The sequence below is a fragment of the Lucilia cuprina genome, chromosome 3, assembly GCF_022045245.1.
Source record: "Lucilia cuprina isolate Lc7/37 chromosome 3, ASM2204524v1, whole genome shotgun sequence".
Taxonomy (NCBI): domain Eukaryota; kingdom Metazoa; phylum Arthropoda; class Insecta; order Diptera; family Calliphoridae; genus Lucilia; species Lucilia cuprina.
In genome coordinates, this window is record NC_060951.1 from 37,064,700 (window position 1) to 37,072,199 (window position 7,500).

Sequence of the window (7,500 nt, forward strand, 5' to 3'; positions counted from 1 at the left end):
GATAGATAGATAGATAGATAGGTAGATAGATAGATAGATAGATAGATAGATAGATAGATAGATAGATAGATAGATAGATAGATAGATAGATAGATAGATAGGTAGATATATAGATAGATAGATTTGTAATGTTTCAGTTTTATACGTTCAATATCACGTGAATAAATTCGCATTCAGTAAAAAGGTTGTATTTTTTAGTTTCATTCATTTAGCTTCCATATTATAGAAAATTTCGAAAGTACTATTTTAAAAAAGTACTATAAAATACATTTAATAGATTATCATTTAATCAAAAATTGCATGTTGCTGTGTTCAATATTATATACAATTCAAAAAATATAATTTTAATGAATGAAAAAAGTCCCAAAAGTTCCTTTCAATAGATTCTTCACTAAGGTGGTCCCTACATTTTTAATTTTATTTTCAATATCGTAAAAATATCAAAAAGTACCATAGAAAAAACGAAAATGTACCAAAATCTCTCTCAATAAATTCTCATTTAATAAGGGCCGTATTTTCCGGTTAACCATTATAAAGAATCTAAAAGGTAGCATTTCATGAATAGAAAAGTACCAAATAGTTCCCACATACGGAATATTATTCAGTCAAGGCCATGTATGTTAAAATTAATGTTCCTAGGTTGAATATTTTAAAAAATTAAAAAGTACCATTTTTGAGATATAAAGTGCTAAAAAGTTCTCTCTTAAAGAATCTTATTCAATAAGGACCATGTATGTTTAATAATCATGTCTTTTGAATTCATATTAAAGAACATACAAAGGGTATCATTTGAAGAAAGAAAAAGTACCAAAAGTAGAATAAATTTTACCTAAGTGGAAAGTACTGGAAAGTACTTTATAAAAATTGGATTATGGTGATTAGTTCAAAAGTTATAAAGGACCAAAAAAGGTACCAAAATCCCCTTTGATGCACATTTTTACCCCTTAAAAGTATGAATTTCAAAAAAGTACCAGGCACCCATCTGCTCATTTTAAGAGTAGATACCGGTGCATTTAAAATTTTTCTTGTATCACTAATATTGTGTAATAATAAGATAACCCGTTTTTTTTTTTCTTTTTACCCGTAAATGTGCAAATTTCGAAAAAATCCCTCCTTAGTGGATCTACATAACCAAAGACACATCTACTGTCAAAATTTTATGATTCTAGGTTCAGCCGTTTAGGCTGTGAGATGATGAATCAGTCAGTATGGCGACCGTGTTATTCCCTAAATATTTCAAAAACCAGAATGATAAATTTATGATTGCCATGCATGTTTAACTGTTCTTTTCATTTCCTATATTCAGTTTATCATATATCGGTAAAATTTTGAATCACTTTTAGGTCATCAAAAAAGCGTCAAAAACGACATAGTTTACTGATTAATCATTCAACAATCTTCCAACTGCTAGCTGAGATATTATACACGTTTTGCTACTAATATTTATATAACGTTGACCACATTTTTTTTAATAAAAATTTACAATTTGAATTAGAGAACAGCAAAATATTTGTAAACAATTTTTAATCTAAAACTTTTCATTTCATTTTGTAAACAAAAACAAAAAAAAAAGGAAATAAAAAGTACAACTTTTATTCATTTGTAAATTTACACGTTTCAAAAGCTGTACATGTAATTTACACTTTTAATTTGAGTTTTTTTTATCAAAGTTAAAATTTTGAGAAATAAAATATCAACAAAAATAGAAATGCTACAAAACTTTTACATACAATCTAACAGCATTACACAGAGATTTTTTTGCATTGTTAACGAAACCGAAAATGAAATTTCTACTAACTAAATATGACCAAAGTAAAAAAACTAGTAAACGGTCTTAACTCGGTGTAATAACTGGGAGATATTAAAAGCCAAAGGTGAACAGAAAGTTAAACAATATTCCAACTCTATAAATTTACAAAAAAGAACAAAAGCAATTAGTTGCTAGAAAATAGAAAAAAAAGTAATTCAAAGCAAAGGTTGGTTTCAAAAGTTTGTCCAATAAAAATAATTACCAAACACAATTGTAAATGAAATTTCCAAAAAATATATATCATTGAAGCTAAAGTTTCAAATACAAAACTTTTGGAGATCACTTATAAAAGAATCATAAAATGCAACCAGTTCTCTTTTTGCAGATCTATGCCCCAGAATGTCCTAGAAGTCGTTTCTCGCATTAACGTGTTATTTAATTACACAGAAAAAACTCAGTTAATTTTTTGTGGTTTTAGCTTTTTGACCATATAAAATAGAAAAAATATTTAATAGTTTTTTTTTGCCTGCAAGTTTTTTATAAAACAATATTTTTTTAATCTATTTTCACATTTATCTTTTTATGACTGTTTTTCAAAAAAAAAAAAAAAAATAGAATATGTAGAGTAATAAAAGAAAATTAGGGTGTTTCGTTTTATGATAAAAAATATACCAAAAATATCTATTCCAGTTTCAATACTCAATACGAACCGAGCCTTCTTACTAATATTATATAGGTAGTTCCGTTTGACTCTCTAAAATCTTTTATTTCAAATGTACATACATATACATATGTATAAAAATGTTGGTGTATGTTGCATAGCAAATACATCTGCCATAATACGTTTTAATATCCCTCTTTTTCATTTCTTTCATAAATTTGACTAACAAAATATTTTCAAGTTAATTAAAATCAGTTTTTGTTTTATACGTTCAAGCAAATTAAATTTATGAAAAAATAGAATTGTTTTCTTTTGTGTGCAGATTTTACTTCTTGAAGGGTTTAAAAAAAAAAAAACTAGAAAATAATATTTGTTTTTAATTTATGATTTTTTGGACAAAAACAAAATATGGAATAAAAAAATAACAAATGATATTTTGGAAAGTTATTACCATTAGATATAACTTTTTTATTAAACAGTTTTTTTTTTTTTTTTAAACTATTAAATCTTAATATCTAAACGAGTGCTTCAGGGAAATAAAGAAATTACATTTATTTCATTAATATCGTTTGCTTTGACCATGCCCCAGTTTTATTACAAGTCTTACTTCAACTCTATTGGGTATTACGCCTAATTGAGCAAATCCTTGTTAAAATTAAAATTTGACGTTAGTTCTTCAATTGTTTATAAAACTGGAAAAACTTTTTTTAAGGCAAACGCATAAAAACCTAAGAATAAATTACGATTAATCACAACTTAATAAACCGCCATTTTGCAATAAATTGCTAATGATTTATTATCCAAGAACGAATTGAAAGGAAAACTTTTCCGCAACTTATTTTTACTTAAAAACTATTAATATTCCTTTTTACAGCAGCAAACCGCGTCAGCATAAGCTGCAAACACTTAGAGAAATGGTTACATAGGTAGACAGATAGGTAGATAGATAGATAGATAGATAGATAGATAGATTGATAGATAGATAGATAGATAGATAGATAGATAGATAGATAGATAGATAGATAGATAGATAGATAGATAGATAGATAGATAGATAGATAGATAGATAGATAGATAGATAGATAGATAGATAGATAGATAGATAGATAGATAGATAGATAGATAGATAGATAGATAGATAGATAGATTTTCAATTATTTTAACTAAAGTTCAGTTACAGCCACTAACATGTCATTATTTAAAAGTCTTTTAACATTTCCAGACATTCTTCCCTTAACTTAAATCTGTGGTATCCAATGTATGTACATAAGTATGTAAATATTTCCGTACAAAAATTAAAGAACTTTACCAATGAGAAAAAATCCTTAAAATATTTATAAAAATTTAAGAACTTCATCAATAATTTAAATAGGCTTTTTACTATTCTATTTCTCTATCCCCACACAAACAACACTCATTAAAATATATCTATATCCATATCCGTATTTTTTATTTAACACTCTATATGTACAAATGTAAATGGAAATGAAAATAATCATCATAAATTCGTGTAGATATTTACTTGGTTTTATTTTTTTCTATTCGTTCTATCGAAACATACATACATACATACATACATACATACATACATACATACATACATACATACATACATACATATATACATGCATACATACATACATACATACATACATACATACATACATACATACATACATACATACATACATACATACATACATACATACATACATACATACATACATATTCTTAATACGTGCAAATACGAAAGCAAATGGCTATAAAGTTGTAAATTTCCTTTTTCCTTAAAAGAACTATTTATGAGGAACGAAAGAAACATTTTGTTTGCAAACAGAAAATAAAAGAAATGTTAAATATTAAATATTTATTATAGTGACAAAATATTCGTATGCCTTATAAAAATGTCCAAAAGATGTTACATAGCAAAAAAATAAAATATTTATAAACATTGTGAATTAAATTGGAATGTAACTTTAGTTCATAAATTTTATTGTTGATGTAGTGGATAGATATGAACTTTTTTTAAGATGAAATATAAAATGTATTAATATTAATTTTTTTTCTATTTCTCTTTTTTTCAGCTAATAGAGGAGTTTATAATATAGTGTTTTCGCCAATATGTAAGTAATTACAATTTTGTTTTATTATTATATTTTTATATATTTTATTTGAAAATTAAAATCTGTTATAAACTTTTAATAATTTCTTATTGATTTATGAATATTGGTAATTATCAAATGAAAATTTTTTTCTAATCAAATGGATAATTGACTTTAAAATAGATTTATGCTGGTGGTTTCAATAACTATTTTCAAAAATAAAATGTTTCAAGTATTTACTTTTTTGTATACTTGGGATCAATAAAGTGACAAATAAGATATTACAGTAAATCAAGGACACATTTCTTTTAACCTAGGGCTTAGTTAGCGTTAGTGATATAATAGTTTGTCAGTCGTTGTTGGTAGTTTCGATTTGCACCAAAGATTCTTTCAAAAGATCGAATAAAACGTTCAGGACTAAACATTTTCTGTATTCTTTAAACGGCTTTCAATTTTGCAACACCAAATAATTTGGTGAAATGTTATCTGAGCTGATATTGATTAGTGTCTCGCAAAAGCTAAAATTTGCTTTAAAACACGCCGCATGTCCTGATCAGTCTGTGAATCACACAGGTTCTCGAGATATTGTACCTTATGGTTTAAAATAAAAGCAGTTTTTGGCCATATTTAAAACTTGTAGACATCACGCTATCATGCCATCTGAAAGTCCAATCTATTGGCTTTGAAATAAAAGTTTGATCTCTGTTATAGGTTCTTCATTTTTCGACATAAACATGAGATCATAAAACATAAAATGTATCTTATTGTATGCACGATAATGGTCAATCTAAAAGATCATGTTTAATCGAAATTTTTAATCTAGATTCTTTAAGATTTCCAATTAGAAATATGTTTATAATAAACAATTTTAAAACGTTATTAGTCATATTCTTATCCAGTTGTATCTATCTTTTATATATTGGGTTTGCTTTGATATTTGTAATGGATTGGTCATACACACTCTTTAAAGTACATCAATTGGCTTGATAAACCTTGGTATACATTCGTCTTGAAAACGACGCTTGTACCGAAATGCTTAATTTGATAGACCATACTTATCACATCAAATTTTCGAGTTTTTGGTCGTTTTAATGGTGTCCATAAATTGAATAAAGGAAACTAGACTCAGATTTCGTCATAGATATGGACATGGTGGGAAACCATGACATCTTGATTTGGTACATTTGTAGACCGAAATGTACTGCATGCTCAATTTCCGGATGATATCAGCCTTATTCTTATCCATATGTGGGTTTTGTGCTAATGTTTAAGTCATGTTCGTACGTCCGTCCCTTCTTACATCTTTGTGTTTATGCAAACCTTACTATCCAAGTACAAGTCGCAATTTTAAGGAAATTGGCAAAATGTCAATTTCGGTTGTTTGGTACAAGTCGCAATTTTTAATAAAATGGCAAAATGTCAACTTCGGTCTAATTGTTGAAATCGATCCATAATTTCCTGTAGTCACTATATAACTGAGCTTTTTCCGAATACTAGACTGCTCAATTTTCGGATGTTATCAGTCATATTCCTATCCACTTGTATCCATCTTTTATATATGGGGTTTGAGCTAATTTTTTTTAGTCCTGTCCGTCCGTACGTCTGTCTGTTCATGTAAACCTTGTTGTCAAAGTACAAGTCTCAATTTTTAAGAAATTGGCAAAATCTTAATTTCAGTCTAAGCCTATTAAAAATGGTAGAAATCGATCCATAATTTCCTGTTGTCCCTACTGAGTTTCTCGAATAATTTCCTGTAGTTTCTATATAACTGAGCTTCCCGAATATGGTTTTTGAGTTATTAATTATGTTATATTTACTAATATCTCGATAAAAATAGAGAATTCAAAGTTAAATACAAATCTCGATAATCATGCCAAATTATGTAATAATAGGTCTTCCGTTCATCGTAGGTCCCATATAAAGAACACTTCAGAAAATGTCTTGAATGTCCATAATTTACTTCGAATTATTTGTATCGCAAGGAAATTTAGCATAAAAAAAACCGAAAATTTGAAGACAATAGGTCCTTATTCGATCCTAGCCCCTATATAAAGCCTCTTTTTGAATCTTAGTATTTCATTGACCATTTACTAAATAGCTGGAACCGAGGTAAAACTCTGCATATGAAAAATATAAAAAAATATTTTAAATCCATAACTAGTGTAGGGTGTCATATGATAGGCCATGACCAACTAATTAACTGTTTAGAAGTAGCAGATTCATTCCTTAAAATTTTGCCTATATCTATCAACTCGTTTAATTCAAGCAAGTTCCAGAAAGACAGCTCATAGCTCCGGAGTTTATTAATCTTTTAACCCGTTCCATCCTAGTAAAACCTAGATAATAAAGATAAAAAAGTATTTTAGAGTCATGACGATAACTTCTTATCTCATTACAGAATAATTCTGTAATCTAACTGTCATTCAAGAATTAAGATTGGCACACAACACACAAACTACCCGTTATTTATTGCATTTAAATATTATTTAATAAATCTCAACTTAAAAAATCAAAATTAAATTTTAAATAAAATTCAACTTACAAATGCCATCAAATTTAAAATTCTCATGTTGTTGGTTTTTTTCCCATTTCCTTTTTGGCTAAATAAATTATGTTTTTAAAAAAATAAAATTTAAGTTGAGATGGCTGGTTGACTTTCTGCCAGTCTGTCTGTCTTATAGTCTGTTCAATTGTGCGAGTAACTTTATTTATTTAAATAAACATTATCACTGTCATCTACGTTATCGTTATTATTGTTATTATCACCGTTATAAGTCATGACAAAATGTTACAAAACACACACACGCACTCACACAAATACTATCTTCCTACACACATTTACTGTTGCAGCTTGAATGTGTTTTTTCAAAAAAAAACTTAAAGCCCCTTAAAATATGCTTTTATTTTTTTAACTTCTTCACTGTTTTGTTCACTTGAGTTTATTTCATTTCACACCTTTAAACATTAAAATCGTCGACATTGGAAAG

General features: G+C 27.2%; 1 protein-coding gene across 7 annotated transcripts in view; it reads right to left on the reverse strand.

The window, feature by feature from the left end:
- Nucleotides 1–7,500, reverse strand: part of LOC111687405 (eye-specific diacylglycerol kinase) — a 295,119-nt gene that overhangs the window by 85,596 nt on the left and 202,023 nt on the right. The window lies entirely within an intron of this gene.